This window comes from Chrysemys picta, chromosome 6 (genome assembly GCF_011386835.1).
Source record: "Chrysemys picta bellii isolate R12L10 chromosome 6, ASM1138683v2, whole genome shotgun sequence".
Taxonomy (NCBI): domain Eukaryota; kingdom Metazoa; phylum Chordata; order Testudines; family Emydidae; genus Chrysemys; species Chrysemys picta.
Window position 1 is genome coordinate 100,502,574 of NC_088796.1, and position 18,642 is coordinate 100,521,215.

At 41.8% G+C, this 18,642-nt stretch overlaps 1 long non-coding RNA gene across 1 annotated transcript; it reads left to right on the forward strand.

Moving 5' to 3' along the window:
- The first annotated feature begins 12,744 nt into the window (after window positions 1-12,744).
- LOC135972240 (uncharacterized) lies at window positions 12,745-18,309 on the forward strand. Its single transcript, XR_010588645.1, has 4 exons — window positions 12,745-13,529; window positions 13,950-14,022; window positions 15,192-15,408; window positions 17,692-18,309. It is a non-coding gene; the product is annotated as an uncharacterized LOC135972240 (long non-coding RNA).
- The last annotated feature ends 333 nt before the right edge of the window (window positions 18,310-18,642 follow it).

The window sequence follows — 18,642 nt, forward strand, 5'->3', positions numbered from 1 at the left end:
TTTCAGGTATTATACTCAATTGCTTCAGTAGAAGGGGCTGAAGTTGCATTGTGGTGGATGAAGAATTCTGTATGCAACGTCCATTAATAGGAGCTGAATGTTTTCTGTCCCTTGTTGCACTGACTCCCTACCTCCCACTTAATCAAATTGATAAAGGAGGAAGACTTTTTATCTTCATGAAGATTTAATGACTGATAGCAAAAGCAAGTAAATAATAATGGCACTAATTATAATGACTAGATTTGTAGAAATAGCAGTGTTGTACTTATGTGGGAATCTGGAAAGAGAAAAAAAGTTCTCTAGAACATTGGATGGTAAATTAACTAATAGGAACACTAATTGATCATTAGAATTAAAGAAATAAAACATAACTGCATAGAAGTAGTCTACACTCCAGGTTCTAAACTAGGCAGTCTGAATGCTCCTGGGTTCCCGTCACAAAAGGTTCATGAATCAGACCTTACAGTTCAGTTTGCAGGAGTCTGAAGCAAACCATCCCCTGTAGTTTTACTTGGAAGTTTAAGTTCAGTGAGCTGGGGCTCAGAGAATTTTGTAATCTTGAGCACAATTTATCAGACACCCGAGGGCAAAGTGAGAAATACTCTAGAGATCATGTACTGAGGGAAATGTCTCATTGTCCTTTAACATGATCCCTTGTTACCACTGTAAGGCTTATGGGGCTTCTCAGACCCAGTTCTTTAGAGTTGGGAGCAGCAAGAGCCAAAGTGCTTTCCTGGAAAAAAGCTTAAGGCTGGAATTTTTAAAAGTGCCTAAAGGAGTTAAGTGGCTATTTCGCATTGACTTTCAATGGGAGTCGGCTGCCTACCTGTGCCTTTGAAAATCACCCTTGTCATCTTCTATAACAGGGGTTGGCAATCTATGGCCCGCGGGCCACATCCGGCCTGCGGGACCCTTCTGCCCAGCCCCTGAGCTCCTGGCCCGGGAGGCTAGCCCCTAGCCCCTCCCCAGCTGTTCCCCTCCCTTGCAGCCTCAGCTCACTGTGCCGCCGGCGCAATACTCTGGGTGGTGAAGCTGCAAGCTCCTGGGGCAGCGCAGTTGCAGACCTGGCCTGACCCAGTGCTCTGTGCTGCATGGTGGCGTGGATGGCTCCAGGGGGCAGGGGAGCGGGGGCGGGGGTGTTGGATAGAGGCCAGGGGAGTTCGGGGGTGGGGGGGGTGGATAGGGGGCGGGGCGGTCAGAGGGCGGGGACAGGGGTTGAATGGGGGCAGGGGTTCCGGGTGAGCAGTCAGGAATGAGAGGAGAGGTTGGATGGAGTGGTGGGGGGCAGTCGGGTTGGGGGTTCTGGGGGATGTCAAGGGACAGGGAGCGGGGAGGGTGGATGGGGCAGGAGTCCTGGGGGGGGGCATCGGGGGCGAGAAGCAGGAGGGGTCGGATAGGGGGCAGGGCTGGGCCACTCCTGGCTGTTTGGGGAGGCAAAGCCTCCCCTAACTGGCCCTCCATACAATTTCTGAAACCCGACGTGGCCCTCAGGCCAAAAAGTTTGCCCGCCCCTGTCTTATTTCCATGTCGTAAATATCACAAGACACAGGTAGGAACATAGCAATCTCTGTAACAACCATTAAGTACAGTCTCCTTGCTGTCTCCATGCCACACACCAAACTGAAGGAAGTTGAAGAAATCTGTGGTCTCCAGTTGCTGCCACATTTTCCTTACCCAGGAAAAGGAAAATTATGGACAGTACAATAATTAATGAGGTTGCCCGTGTCAAGAAATAATTTCTTCAGCATAGTCCTAGCAATCATGTCTTTATGCTGCTGATACCTCACCTAAGCCTTGATACTATCCTATAACAATGGACCCAGTGATTAACTAATGAATTTGGGTGGCCAAGAAAGACGTGGACCAGAATTGCAGGTTGGAATTCCCCAACCACGTCCAGAACCCAGCAGGGAAAACTAGTGAACACCCAACAGGCAAGACTTTGCATTTATCATCTCCTACACAGAGCTAATAGCCAGGTGAAGAAAATTAGATACAGCAGAGATTCACTATTTGGAATAGTTTTGCTCAGTAGTACGTGGTAGACAATATGATTGAGAAGAAACCCTTCACCTCCAGTACAGGGCATAAGATTAAAAAGAATGTTTATATCACAACTGGCCAGATTCAGACTATGAGCGCCAGCCTCCTTCCTCAAGGATACCTTTTAATTCGCAAAACCTGTGTTTGTCTGTACTAATGCATATCGTAAGCTGGTAACAATCTACAAAGAAACAGGGACCTAAGAGTTCGCTTATTCTTTTCGTGCATGCAACTGTAGGTTTTGCATGCACAATGGAACTTGTTTGCATTCAGTGGGCACAACATAGGGATACATATCTAAAATTTGGCTAATATTATTGGTCATTAGCATCTACTAGTTTAGCTTCTCATTTTAACTGTAGTGCGACTCATTTTTTACTATTGTATTCTAAGGCAAATATGAAAACAGACTGAACAAACGTCACTCCAATGCCAAACAAATCCAGAATTCGGAATTCTATTTCCAGCATTAACCTACCTACATTTTAAAAAGGAGCATAATATATTGTAACTTTCTTTAATCTCTGATGGATCACATTTCCTGCAATATATCTCACTAATTAAAGCGAAATACCTTGTGGAATACCTTTTGAGTCATTTCACTCGATTTCATTAATTCTGGCTACTGAAGTCAATTTATATTCAGTCTGGCAAAGGGAGCTAGTGCACCAGTCATTTCTTCTGGTAACACAGTCAAAGGGACCTACAAACTTGGTCTGTAGTAAGCAGTAAGGAGGCATGAAAGCTGAAACTAACTACAGACAATAAATGTTATTTATGCTCAATATCTTGGACTAGAGATGGTCATGTGAAAATACGAATGAGTCTTTGGAAGCAATTGTGCTCTGAAGAATTTGTCCTTTAACTCTCTTACTTTAGGACTTTGTTATTTGCGCCAACCCCTTGATTTGTTTATTTTTTGTAGGGTGCCCATACATCCCATTTTGGCTGGGACAGTCACTTTTTTAGGCCCTGTCCTGGCCATACTGACATTTTTTGACAAATATGGGCATTTGTCCCGTTTTCTCTTGCCAACTGACCATCAGTCGGCATGAGCAAACAGGACAAATGCCCAGTTTTGTCAAAAAGGTGGAGTGGAATCCTAGTGGGTGTGAGGGGACAAATGGCAATGCGGGAGGGCAAGGGATAGTGGTTCATGCCAGTTGGCCCGCCCTGCATTCAGGGTGGAGGGCCCTAGGCGGCCCCGTGCGTGGGCGTGCAACAGGGCTTGGACCACCAGTCCCATGTGCAGGCAGGTGGCCTTGGAGTATCAGCCCTCAGTGTGGACAGGCGCCCCCCCCCCATGGGGGGGTGTTGCAGATAGGTGGCAGAGGGGCTTGGGCTGGCCCCAGGTGCCAGTGGGGAGGGGGACTTCAGGCTGGCCCCACACGGGCGGGAGGCTGGAAGGGCTCAGGCAGTCCTGCATGCGGGTGGGCTGGGGCAGCCCTGCATGTGGGGGAGCAGTGGGGAGGCTGGGACCAGCCCTGGGGGGGAAAGAGGGACCTTAGCCCAGCCCCGTGCTGGCGGGAGGAAGGGAGGGAGAAGGAGGGGAGCTTAGGCTGGCCTGGAGGTGGCCCATTTCCCTTTGGTAAAATATGGTCACCCTATTTTTCTGGGATTTGCTGTTGTTTTGCCTTTCATACAGTCTTCATCTCATTCCTCCCCATCAATACAACAGTAGATTCCATATCTTCTCCCATGCCACAGATTTCCTGAAGGGAGAAAATCCTGTTAAGCAGAGTCCTAAACCTATTGAACAGAGTTCTGCACCTGTGAGATTTGATAATCTAGGTTAATCAAATGTACAAAACCCTTCTCAAAGCCAGAAGATGATCAGATATAAAATCCTGGCCCCACTGAGTTTCACTGAGGCCAGGATGTTGCCTCTGATCTACACTAGTGGTAAAGCTAATGACTTTCATCTAGCTTTTTATTATTATTAAATGGTGATTCTTGTCAAAGACTGTTTATACAGAGAGAAAAAAATGGTGGAGAGAGATGTGAAGGTACGTGCACTGTTTCCTTACCACTTTAGGGGGAAGGCAGGCAGCGTAGGCTGGGGAAAATTCTAGGCACAAAGTCCGCAGTGAACAGAGGTAACACTCTTGTCCTTATTTGGCCACAACAGCTGCACCCATTGTATAGCAGCCGTATGAGGGCAGCCTGTTCCATAGAAGTTGCCTATGGAAACATCCGAGATATTCAGATAAGCACATGGCATTGGAGGGCAGCTGTCACCACCACTGCTTTAAAAGCTTGGAGGAGGTGGCCCTAGATGCCACTTTCCCAGCCACCACCACTGTTACTGTTCAGATGGGCAAGGGAGAGGGCTCTAACAGCCATTCTTCAGGCAAGTACAGAAAAGATGGGCACCTTTGAACAAGGTTTTGGGGCGGAGGCTCCACCCCCACTCCCTGGAACAGAGGCCCAAGGATGGCCAACCACTCCAGTAAAGGGCTCTCTGTGTTAGAGCACCCTGCCAGTACTAACCAACCATGGCAGCAGAGGGCAGGGGGGACTTCTGTAATCCTAACAGAGGGCTCTGTTGTATGGAGTCCCCAGTCCACCTGACAAAGAGCAATGTTGGAACACCATCATCCAAGATATGGCTCTTGAGAGGATGACCCCTGCCACCACTACCGCAATCAATGATGAGGCCACAGGAGGATGGGGCTGGTGAGAATGGAGACATAGGGACCAGAGGAGGGGTCTGGGGCCTTTTGTTGGTTTAATCCAGCCCTAGGAGCCATACAGAGTTCTCTTTTTGCAAAGAGGTCTAGCACCAGAACCTTGAAGTTTAGCCAACACAGGCTGGTGGCATTTCCTGTTAGTTTGGAGTTTGAGGGGGCTAGTGAATCTAGGCTGAATGAAAGTAACAAATCAGTAGTATTGCTGGAGCTTTCCCAAAGGCAGGTCAAATTCAGCATGAGTACAAGTAATTCAGAGCTTTCACAACTAGTTAAAATACAAGGCCTATAATACTGCCACTCTCAAATCACTTCTGAAATCCAACAGAAGGTTGTTAATATTGATATGGTTAATATACATCAAACAGGATTCCTTTAATTTTTTGAATCGAAAAATTCTCCACAGTGTTGACATTTCCTCACTGAACTATCAGGATTGTTTGGTTTCAGAGACTGTAGGGCCCAAGACGCATTTTGTTTTAAATAATCCTTCATAAAAAATTCAGCTTTCAGTCTAATATGATTGAAACTCTGCTTGAGTGTGTTTTATAATGCATTGAACTGGAAAGACTATAGGTGTTGAATTATTCAAAACATGATAGGGAAAATAGTGATATATGTGTGTGCGTACAGAGAGGGGTGATCAAAGAAATCAGTGAGACTTGATATGTCTTGTTATCTCATTTTATTTACTTTTCAGAACTCATCCAAATATTAGAGGGGAAAAAATCAATATCAATTTTCACCTCTGTCACGTTCCATCCTTCAATTATTAATGAATGTCAAATTTGACCACATTTCTTCATACCACCTGCTCTGCAGTAATATTTCTGAGCCTTTATTAAAAATGTAAAATTGTCACTGAATTTCCAAATATGATTCTCCAGTGGCTAATTCAGCTTGTTTTATTAATAAGCGGGTTCTGATGAGTAATACTAATTTAATACGCCTGCATGTAAGATTAAACCATAAATTATTCCTGCTGAAGGTGATGAGATTTGACTACTGTGTGGTTGTTAAGCAATAACCCTTCTGCATTAACCCCATAAGCACACTAGGCTAAGAAGAAAAAATATTTCTCAGAATAGGTTAAACTATTAACATTCTCAGACCAGCTCAGGCATTTTTGTTTTGCTACATATATATATGTATATTACATATACACAAAACAAATAAGAAATATAGACTTTGTCAGCCCTCTGGCACCCACTCCTGCAGAAAGGATACAATAATGAGCATTGATTTACACTAGGCTTTGCAAAAATTCATTAATGTCACCCATATCAGAACACTTCATGGTGGCATTTATTGTCTGTATGGTCTAAATTTGCTCCCAGTTTTGATTTAGTTCTAAAAGCTAGAAAATAAATTGAATTATGATGGAACCAGGCCCATTAAAGCCCTCTTTAACTCATCGGGTGTTACTTGGTTATATGTTTTTTTGGAGGGAAGGGGGTCCAAGTTGTTTTGACCGTAGCTGCATAAACCAAAATTTATTCAGTACCTTGCATACAGTGAGGCCATTTATGAAGATTTATCTTTCAACAGTAAGCATCCAATTCTATACCCACTCTTGATATATTTAAAATCATCCAAACAATGCTTCCTATTTAACAATTACTCTTCTTGCAATATTTTGTTATTTGAAAAGAAATTTGAGGATAGTGAGACATAAAAGTACCTCTCAAGGTTTCTAGAGCATAAGAGCAAAAATTGTTGACTATAGAATAAGGGAATTAAAAAAATACTATATTATTCCAATCTTTTCCTATTCCCTCTTGTTCATAAACAAAAACTAGACTTATATGCATACAGTCAAACCACTCAAATGCACTCAGATTTGCTCTGATTGAAGTTCAACAAAAATCTTTCATAATATTCTTCACACAGAGGGAAAGACGGAGTAGCTGTGTAAGACTATTCTGGTTCAGCCAAAGCATACAGGATCTGATTCTGACCTCAAGAGACTTAACACTAGTGTAACCCCATTGTCTTGAACTTTCTTGAGTCCAGTCCGAGACTGTAGAACCAACTCCCACAGGAACTAAGTACAGTGTGTTATCCAGCACTTTACCAACCGGAAACCGGCATTTTGGGAAGGGGATGCAGGCTCTCAGAGGGAGTTTGGGTACAGAGGGGGTTTGGGGTGGGGGGTTGGGGCATGGGAGGGGTTTCGGGGTGGCGGATCCAGGTGGTGCACACCTTAGGCAGCTCCCCACAAGCAGCGACACGTCCCTGGCTGCTCCTAGGTGGAGGCACGGCCAGGCAGCTTTGCACACTGCCTTTCCCCGCAGGTGCCAAAAGCATTCATTATTTCCTATTCATATTTTTGGAGGGGTCTGTTTAAAAAGTGCCAGTCATCCAAACTGGCAGCAGAAACACCACCATGTGACTTAGGTGACCAGTCACACACCATGACTAATGTATAGCAAGCAGTCAAAGTGATGAATGTCAGTAAACCACAAGCGAAATTTGTTTGCAAAATTAGCAAACACACGTCTCAAAATCTGATCACAAATGATTTATAAAAAGGGCTAAATTTGTTGCATAATCCGTCCACAATGAATAATTCAACCAGTTCTATTAAAGAATTTAAAAAACAGTAGCTATAAAAAAGGTTCAGAAACAGAATGGGAACCTGATGCTTAGTTTTGAAATGAGATTTGTCTAACATACAATTTATAGCAAGTCTACTGGGTTAAACTTGTAACTTCTCTTTGGGGAAAAAAAAACACTTGACAGGATATTTGTATGTAGTGCTTTTCTCTTGGGTATTACAATGATAAGTGGGTTTTCTGCTGGGAGTTACATTAGTGGTACAACATTGCATGACTACATGTGAGAACCAAAGAGAAATAAGGGGGAGCTAGTCAGGCTTTTAGTTGCCTGGCTTGTATCCGCCCAGGCCCTCAAAGGTTCCAGACCCAAACTGCAGATTGAAAGAAATGTGACTCGGTATCTGTTTATCAATTTTTAAAAACAGAAACAAAATTTTGAAATATGTCACCCAAGCTAAGCAATTAATACTAATATTAAACTGCACAAGATTAAAGCATTACAGCCATAAAATCAATATCAAGTCAGTATTAGACTGGACTTAAATCAGCAATTAAGTTAAATCATCAAATTAATAGTAAAAATAATCAATTCTTATGAATGCTAAAGAAAGAAGGTGGCTGTCCATTTGGTTATAAATCCAACTAAAGGATTTGATCAAAGTCAATGAGATCTACAACTTGTAGATGATTAAATGTCTTAATATTGAAACCAAATTAACTAATGTCTGAACCACAATCTCAGTGCCAATCATTAAGCTTTCTGCTTAGAACTCTGTTGTTGTGTGGTGACTAATCCCTTCCTCTATGCCACCCCCCACCCCGCCCCCAACATTTTATAACACAGACTTTAATAGAACATTCTTGATAAGCAAAAATTTGACAACTCTTATTTACCAGAAATTACAGAGGACAATTTCAAATCTCAAGACTTTTAAACATAGGACACAGAATACACTCTAATTAATAGTTGTATTAGCCAACAATTAGGGCTGCTTAAACCCAGGGAACTTTCTGGTGCCTACCACATGAATTTTATGGGTATTAATACACATACGCATGCACACAGACACACTTTCACACCCTAAAATTAAAGACTATAAAAAGGCTGGAACATCACTCAGCTAAGAGAAACAAAACACAAAAACAGAAAAAGGAAAAATAAGATACTTAAGATAACTGGGAGTTCGTAAAGTTTTTAGCTCTTGTAGTCTTCTGGACTATTGCGGAGTAAAGAGCTGGAACTGCAGTCCAGATGCCAGATAGTGATGTTCTGTGGGCACAGTGCTTGTCACTAGCTAGCTATCTTCAGGTGCAGTGAGACTGTTCAAAGGCTGACATAGCCTGTTTGTTGGTTTTGACTTTCTCCCACGATGGTGACTGGGTCTTGGAGATTTTGGTATGGTTTGTGAACTTCACTTACTCCAGCTTGCAGCACATTTCTCCCATGTCTATGGACAAATCAGGTGCAAGGCCTATATCTTGGAGCCATACAACTTGGTCCAATCAGGTTCAAATGAGGTCATCCCATTTTGGAGAAAAGTCCTGTTTAAATCAGCAATTTAAAAAATATTCAGTGTTAGACATATCACAGAGACTAAGTCTGTGACCCTCTCTCCCTACCAAAATATAAAAACTTCGGATACATAAGACCATTTGGAGAAAGCTGGCATGGTCTTATCAGGGAAAAAAAGTCTTCAGTGCCAGTGCATCACCAGTTTACAGAAAGATCAGTGCAAATACCCTATAAAAATTGCTGATTTCTAGGGTGTGTTTTTTTCAACACTGGTCTCTCAACAGTCATCCATGAGCAAAATTAAAAATAAGTTTCAACAACTTAGTATCAGTGTCATCATTCTTTCACAAACAAGACAATTTACAGTAATCTTTCTATTTTGAACCAGAGTGGTAAGTCAAACAGTTTATCTTCTGGAATCCTCATACTGATAGAGAAAAGGTACTTTAAAACCTACCAAGATAAAACCCATTTACAATTTAAAAAATGAGAAGAGCTGCTTTCCCATATATACTATTTCTCTCACTTATGTGTGTACATGAACAGACAGACAAAGGGGCCAACAAGTAAAGACAGCAGTTAGGAAGTATTGCGATAGCACGTAAGCAAGTCAGTGCCACGTAGGAATTTTTATCATAGGTATTGTCATACCACAGCAGATTACTGGCCCATTTTTTTAACTTGTTTAACTGAAAAATTGGACTGGACGTCTTATGGTAATAAGTTTTGTTGAGATTATTCCCCTCCATTTTTCCTGCAGCCACTAGAGCCAGAAATGCTGTGATTACAGCCTTTTTGAGACCTTCCCCACCATTCCTGGAGAGAACCTGGGAGAGGAGGAATGTGAAAAACATGGAATGATCACTATTTTGTGAAAAAAGGAATTACTAATGACTGGTATTATTAATGGAGCAAAGAGGCAGGATTCAAAATGACACGACAATATGGTAGCCTGGTGCCATGCAGGACCGCTGACAGCACTGTGCAGTATAACAGCTGCTGAACACATCAGTGGTCAATCAGCACATAGTGCACAATAGAGAACACTATAGTAAATAAGTGGTAAAAATTTGATCACACACAGGACCTCAAGGAGATGAAATAGTTTTTAATAACATAAAGAGAGCAGTTATTGTAGAGAAAAGAGAATGAAAATTGGAGTTAAAATAATAAGTCTGTCTCCTTCTAACACTCGCTGGCTGTTACTGTGAAATTCTCAGATTCCTAGTCAGTCCTAAGAGGATAAAGGGAAGTAGGGGCAGGGAGAAAAGTTGCTTCAGCACCACAATCTCAACCATAAAAAGAAAGCGCTAAAGTCAGTGATTAGTTTGTCAAATTCCTGGAAGGTTGGGGAAAGCGGAAGCCACATAAAGGGTCTGAATCGCCAGCTGAGGTAAAACGTGTGTTGCGTAACATGTTTAAGCAAATGATAATACAAATCACAAAAAACATATTGAAAGGAGAAGGAAAATGTACCTATGGGGTAAGGCGTTACCGAATGTTTAAAGCCAGGGATCAAATATAGTTTAGCGGGAGAAATTTCCCTGGCTGCACTTACCTCTCCCTTACAAATTAATTGCTAGCTAAAATACGTTCAACTTAAAATTTTGCTAAAAAAATGGTAGTATGCACAAGACGGATTTAGATGTGGCTTTTCTTTAAGAAAAACCAACCAACCAACCAACCAAACATTTTCTACTTCAAGAGACTCAAGGCTAGATCTTCAGTTACACCAGAGCTCCAGCTGGCACAGCAAACGAGAGGGTGGAGGGCAGTTGTACAGTGTGATGTTTAAGCAGTGATGTGCTGTCGGTGTATGCAAGGCATGCACTGCGTGACCCAGGACCAGCTGAGCCTGCAGGACAATTCCGTCTGGCTGTTCAGTGCTCATGGAGGATGCCATTTTGTTCTACATACGTGCAAGGACACACTGCATTGAGGACAGCTTTTTGCATGCAAGCGTAGAGTTGAATGCCTGACTAACAATGCTACATCACACCACTATGTTTAAGGAAGATTTAAGGCCACTTTTTATTGACAGATCAGTTCAAAGAGGCAGTAGCATGGGCCTGAGTCTGATCCGCAATGTGTGTTTAACTAACACTTGTTCACTTTAAAACTATAACTTCTCTTCCCCTCCCCCAATCCCAGGAAGTCTACTGCAAACAGATATTCCACATTACTTGATTTTTCAGATTCTGTGGGCCTTATTCCTGTCTGTCATACCTGGATTAAGCTGGTGTAACTCTACTGAAATCAGAGGAGGTACAGTGCTGTAAAACTGGTGTAACAGAGTGGAGACTTAGACCCACTGTGCTTTTTCACTGGCTACTCCCTTTACGTTGGGGCGGCTCCAAAACAAGTTTACATCATGGGACGCTTCCTCTCCACAAACGTGATGGGAAGGAGGCTCTGAAGATCCAGAGCTGGAAGGAGAAGATGACTTACCCACTTTCCTGATTGTATTTAGGCTAATCTCTAATCTCCCCAGGGTGGGTAAAGGGAAGGCAGGGGCTCTGTACTTGCTGGAGATAGCCCATGGAACCATGTGAGAGTTACACCTTTGCCCCTCTTAAGTGAATGCCCAGGGTCACTGCTAGCAGAGATTATCAACACTTTGCTCAGAAAGAGCCTGACTCCCCAGGCAACCATAATCCACCTGATGGTTCAACCATGCTCAAGTAGCAATCACTAAATACAACTTTGCAACTGCCACCTCATCTCCAACCTCTCCTTCCTGGGCAAGATCCCTGAGCCAATGGTTTCAGGCTAACTCTGGCAACACCAGCCTCTTGCAACAACTTAGATTCCTTTCTGTCTGTCTTCAGAGCAGGATTTGGTACAGAAACAGTACCAGCGACAATGATGAATGATTTCCTCACAGCCGTGTACAAAGATCAAATGTCCTTGCTGGTGCTGTTAAACTTTCTGGCAGCCTTCAGTACTATCGATCATCATGAAGCACTGCCTGCAGGTCCTAGTATTAAATGGATGGAATGGTATTAAGTTGGTTTAGCTCCTTCCTATAAGTTAAGACCCAGAGAGAAGTGATAAGCAGAGGCGCCTATTCACTGGAAGCCCTCTCAGAAGAACGGACATACTAGGTCAGACCAATTCATCTAGCCCAGCTGCCTGGTCTTATGGTGCCCCATTGATTATCCTTATTCTACCAAGCTTCTGTCATTCATTTAATGCCAAGCACTTTTAATATTTAGACTTTTAGCATTTGTATACAAGCACTTATACATTTTGTCAATATTCAGTTGCTTGCCTTCATGTTTTAAATTTAAATGGGACTTTTTACATTTGACTGTTCCCCTCTAGCTCCTACCTGTACTTTAGCAACTTCTTTCCTATCCTCTTTACCAGGATATAGACTTCCGCCTTTAATAAATTCACCCCATTGGATGTCTCTGCCCAACCCAGGCGCTCCTCCACCACAAGGTTTAGTTTCCTCCTCTCTACTTTTCAACATATGTTGTGATGTTGTTAGAGAAGATCACGAGACAGTATGAACTTGTATAGGACAGCTACAGTATCCAAGAGATATCCAGCCTTACATCTTATACTCTAGTGCAGACATTGCTATCTCTTTGCTGGCCTAGGATCTGAAGTAAATAGGAATCTGGATGAACAATGGCTGGCTTAAGATAAAAAACAGGTAAGACTGAAATGATTCTGGTGACAAGGGAAAGCAATTGGAGGGAAAGGCAAAAATGTGATCTCATCTGATGTTGAAGCACTTGCCCTTTCATAATCAATGTGTTGCATTCATGATCAATTTTTCCATGATACATTACTACAATGAATTCCCAATAGCAGCAGTACCAGAAACACCTTATGTTTCAGTTGCTTGGTCAACTGATGGTACCCCTTTCTCTCAGATAGGGACCTGGGCAGAGTGATCCATTCTGATACCTCAAGACTGGTTTTCTGCAAAGCAGTTTAATTCACACTAACCCAGAAGTAACAGGTTGTGCTGACTCAGGAGATAAGTCACTCAAATCCCCACCAGTTTATATTAATTGAGCTCTGATTGAAAGACAGGCAGTTGGCAGAGTGAAGACACAGCTGAGGGGATAATTGGGTGGAAGTATTCCCAGCACCCAGGACTATATAAGCAAACATAAAGGAACTGCTCAGAGGAGAGTAGGGAGCTTGAAGGAAGGCAGGAGTGGTGGTGGCAGCAGCGGTGGCGTACCCTTCCCCAGAAGCAAGTTTATATTCTACTACTGAGTGTTAATTTAATATATAATAAAGCACAGTGGTGATTAAGAAGACCTGGAGCAGTTGTGGACAATGATAGCCAGCCACAGGTTACAGATGGTTCAAAATGCAATTGTTCATCTGTTGAGCAGCCTAAGGAAGCACATCACACCAGTATTCCACACTACTCCAGTTGCTTGTCCAATCCCAGGTGTAGATTTTACAACTGTTCTCTTAGAAGGCTGAAAGTGCAGCTCAATCTGAAATGTAACTCTGTAATAACGGCATTGTAGGGTTGCATTGTAGTGTTTCTCGCTCATTCTATATTAAATTGTCTCTGTTTCCAAGGAAAAAAAAGAAGACTTTTTCTAACTGCCAGCCCTGCAGCATCCCTGTGGGCTGGAATGTCAAGCTAGATTTATCCTTCTCATGTATCATCACCAGAATTAAAGATGCTGAGTCGAGCTGGTGGAAGTTTTCTAAAGGACCGTTTCTGCGTCAGAAAATGCTGATTCATCAAAGGTGAAGCTTTTCACAGAAACATGTCCATTTTAAGGACATGTCATTCTGAAAAGAAAACAGAATGGAACAATTTGATTTTCAGTTCCAAAATCACTTTGCTCTGATTTTTTACATTTTATATAATATCATATATAATTCTTAAAAAGTTAAAATCAGAATGAGCCAAATTGATTTATCAAAATTAAACATTTCAGTTGACCCAAAACAATATTTTTCCAGGATTTTGTTTTTCATGAAATTTTAAATGGAGGTGGGAGGGTTCTTCTATTTGGAATGGGAAAAAATGTCAAAATCAGACTATTATGCAAAATGGAAAATCTGGTCGCCACCCAGCTCTATTCTGCAGGTCATTTCATGCACTCAATGACGCTTGCTCAAAACCAGTGTCTTCAAATTTGCCCATAATTATATCTCCTACAGCACTAGTGATGGCTAATGCAGTTTCTCAGGGTTAACCCAGGTCATCATCTGCAGACAGTGGTGTTGCACAGTGGTAAGTGAAAGCATCACTTCACCTGCATAATCTTTTTTTCACTGCACTGATCTTCATTATCATTACCCTTGCCCTCATCATTACTCATTCATCCTTCACCTCCAATGACAAAAGGGCATCACTGGGCATAATATTTCAAAGAACCAGAGCTTGAGCAACTCCTCCCATCCTCCTCCCCAACTCTGAAATCATAATGAATAAGGCTGACAAAGGAGGTGCTGTTGTCATCATCAATAGGTTGGAATATGAACGAGAGGCTGCTAGGCAGCTCTCTAACACCACATTCTACACCCCATTACCCTCTGATCCTACTGAGGGTTACCAAAAGAAACTACACCATCTACTCAAGAAACTCCCTGAAAAAGCACAGGAACTAATCTGCACAGACACACCCTTAGAACTCCAACCAGGGGTATTCTATTTAGAACATTAGCAGACATTAGTCATTATTAATGGAGATAAAAAGACCAAAGGCCCAAATCCACAAACTTACAGAAATACTAATCAAGTTCTGGAGAAATTGGCCACAAGTATGTGTCATTCCATTATTAGGAACCATGAAAAATATCTCTTGCTCTCCAAACTCTTAGGCTTCTTACCTCCTCCCGCCCCTCGCTGAGCTATGAAATCTGAAGGAAAAGAAAAAGCCATCTAAATCTAAAAATCTAATCTAAAAAGAAATTGGCCTGCTTATCCAGCATAATAAAGGCAGTTTCAGTGTGCAGTGAAGCTGAGACAGCGTTACAGTGTTGACGGTGGAAACATTATTTCACTGGGGAAGTATATGTTAAAGTACAAAAGGTACATTAACCAAAATCCCCTGAATTTTAACATCTTTCTGGCAAGAGTTCTTGTGTGGGCACATAAGCATGGTTACACATACCACATACATGGCCTGGCATATGCATATACACAGGGCTCTATGTATATATACACAAATGTCTTTACTCTTTTTTTTTGTACTTATGATCTTTTATGTGCATTTATACCTGAACTTTCATACACATATGCACAGGGACATGGCTTGGCATGCCTACATATCTACGTATTGGAAAAGGGATCCCTTCTATGTTGCTAGTTTAATATGATATCAATTTTGGACAAACTGCCTCAAAATTGGGAAGGGAAATGCTAAGCACTAAAATACTCTCTCTTCACTGTTTCTTCAGGACTGCACAGAAATAAGGACACTGCAGGATAACACTGGAAATAAATCCTTTTGATACCATGGAGGGTGTTTAATGAAGAATTATTAAAACCAAACAGCTAAGTTTCCTGGAGTGAACTTCAATTCCCTTTGACTTGTGACCCTCTCTTCTATCTCAGAAGATTCTTGTAATGTTGATAATTACACTGATGGCTGGCCTGAGAAAATAGGCCACAGAAGTAAGCTGAGGGTGATTCCGTTAATTGCTCCACTAGTCAACCAGCCTGGCCCTTTATTCATGCCTTTCATGAAATGAGTAGATTATTTCTAATGCATATTAGATGGGATGAACTCCTCTCAAAGAAGCAAAAAGAGGGCGTTAATATATGGCATCTACATTTTTAAAAAGAAAATCAAGAGAGACTCACTGCCTGACCTGTAGCTAAATATTCTGCTTAGTTTTGCTAGTGATGAATTCTAGCATTCTTAGCATGCTGCTAACAGACAAGCAGCAAAACAATTTACTGGTTTACTGCTTTTGATTTTATGCTAGTTGCAGTTGCACCATGTCAAACAAAAATAATTACAAATATGGCAGTATGCAAATCAGACAAAAGTATTTTTAAATAAGTATTTCACATGCATATCCTGTTCTAGGCTTCGGAGAACTAATAGATAAAACATTGAAATTTTAACTCACTGGTCAAGGTTGAAGTCATAACTAAAATATGAATGGTTGGTTTAAGCCACAAGACATGCTTGGGCACAAATACCATACAATTCCCAGCTCTAGAGAGGACTGACTGAGTTTGCTAACTGACTTACCTGTCACAAGTTGGGATCTTGACTTGAAAATTATCACCTCTTACTCAGGGGCAAAGACATGCACTTTGCTAGTCATTACTAATAGAGATAAAAAGACCAAAGGCCCAAATCCACAAAGATATTTAGGCTAACTCCCATTGGGATCCTTCTGGATCTGGGACAAAGAGACGATCCACACCCTGGTGCTGTACAAGGCTAAATAGATATGCCTGCTCTCATCTATCACCAAACACTTTTTCTCCCAACATACAACACAAAATAGAGGAATAGTATCCACAGATTAAAGCACTGGGAGAATTTTCCTTCTTCTTTGGGTCTTGAGGGAGATCAGCTTCCTGAGACCTCCCCATCCTCCTCCCTCTTCACTGGATAATAAAATGAAGACTCCTTAGATGGGAGAATATGAAAGAGGAGGAGCTGGTGCCTGGCTGGGGAGTGTATATGGCTCCCATTCTTCCCACTAGTAGGAGCATCAGCATCTGATGTGGGAAAAATTGTCCATTCTAGGAATCCCCTAGCTGCTTTCATCACCCCCCCCCCAATCTCTCCACAGTGGGATGTGTGGTTGGATCAGCTGTAGGAAGGATGGTTGAGAATTCAAAAGTTACACCCTTACACAGCTCCACACAGATATACACTTATTCCTTTGGCTTTGTTCTTTTCTCCTTGCCATGTCCCATAACACAAGATGTCACCTCACCCTATTACTTTGTGGTAGTAAACATTTAAGTTATGGTAACATCAAAACACCCTCATTGGGGTTGGAAACCCACTGTGCTGTACACACACACACACACACACACACACACACACACACACACACACGAAAGACAATTTCTTTCCCCAAAGCCTTGCGTTCTACAGGCATCTGCATCCAAGACGACATCTAACCACACCAAATGCTAATGCTTGTGCTCTCACCTACAATAGCCACTGGCTATATCAGAGTTTGATCACAGGGAGACAAACTTGTCCAGAGATTTCTAATAAAGACAGAAGTAAAATAAACATAATAAGAAGACGACTATCACAACAGATTAAATTGCAGGCACCAGCAATAACTCTACTGCACACATAGTAAAACAAAATGATGTTATAGTTTTGTTTTATACTCCATTACATTTATTTTTCTTTTCCTTTCACTGTCATATGTCTAGGGCGGTTTAGTGGGGGGGAAGGAGGGAGGTACCAAAAGTAGCATGTAAAATATACTTTACACAATATCTTCTTTCTCTCTCTCTCTTTGTTAACTCTCTTGCCTCATTATGTTTCATTTTGTCCCATAGAAATATTCCAGGATCCTTTCCCCTGGCCTCTTCCCACACTATTTGTTTTATTTCATTATTATTGCAATTTCTTCAATTGCATCTGACCTAAGGAAGTCTTGCAAAAACATTTAAGGGATGAATGGTGTCACACACTCTAGCATTGTCCCTATAATTTTAGATCAATTAGCAGGTCTTTCTAGAGCCATCCTCAAAATATTTCTATTCAAGGCACATTGTGAGATGACAGTCCTTGATATCCCTGAAGTAGGATCTTGTTCATGAAGCAAAGTTAAAGTGCTCATTACAGGTCCAACTGTGGTAATCTAATGTTGGTGAGCCCTTATTTATGCCAGTAGTCCAAGTTTTAGTGGTGCTACTCATGTAACTTAAGTGCTAGCATGAACATTTTTCTTTCAACTCTTTTTTTAGGGTGGTGTTCAACGTCTCCGATGTACCATCACTATACATGCTTGCTTGCCTTGGCCTGGCATGTTTTTCAAGAGGATTCTGTGGACTATCAGTGTTTGCATTTCCTGGTGCCCCATCACTTCTTCCCTTTTCATTGCAACGTGCTGAGGTCAATTCACTTCCAAGGCTGTGGGTCCCTCAAAAGCAGTAAATCTGCCATCAATGGAGAAACAACTCAAGCCATTAGCATTCCTACAAAGCCAGAGGTCTTGGACTATGATGTGGGCAGAGCCAGCCTGAGCCAGGGCAGAGCTAGGCTGGCTGAGAAATCTGCTGCTTTAATGCATTTCTTGGGGAACCTTTGCTACAGGGATTCCTATGAAGCTCTCTGGCGGTAAAATAAAGCTTCCCTTGCCCCCCAAATAGATTTTGAGAGGAGTGGGGGCATGGATCCTCCAGCCTATCCACCCCTGGTAGTGAATATCAGTGCAGCTGGCCACATGGTTGCAATAGGATGAAACCATACCTCCTGTGCCTTCTGGGGTGACTGTAGTTTATTTTTTTACCTTTTTCAATATTGAGATGGAGTATGACAATAAATACACAGTAATTTATTATGACTTATATATTGGGCTTTTCTTTGCTTTTCTGAGAATTGCATTTGTCTTTAATTATTTGATCATAAATATTTAAATCCCTAAAAAAATTCAGAAAACTTTGTTGTTGAACATTAACAATAATTAAATAGATTCACTTTGGTTAATAATACTTTTTGTGAGCAAGCATTTTAAATATAATGAATGTTTTCAATGTGTAAATTATAGACCAAATCCTCAATTGACATAATAGCTCCATAGTGATTTACACCAGCTGAGGACCTGCTCCTAAAGTCTCACTTGTTTTTTGTTTGTTTGTTTTGTTTTTTTTACAAGGTTACTACAGTATGATGCTGCAGTGCTCAGTGTTAATGGC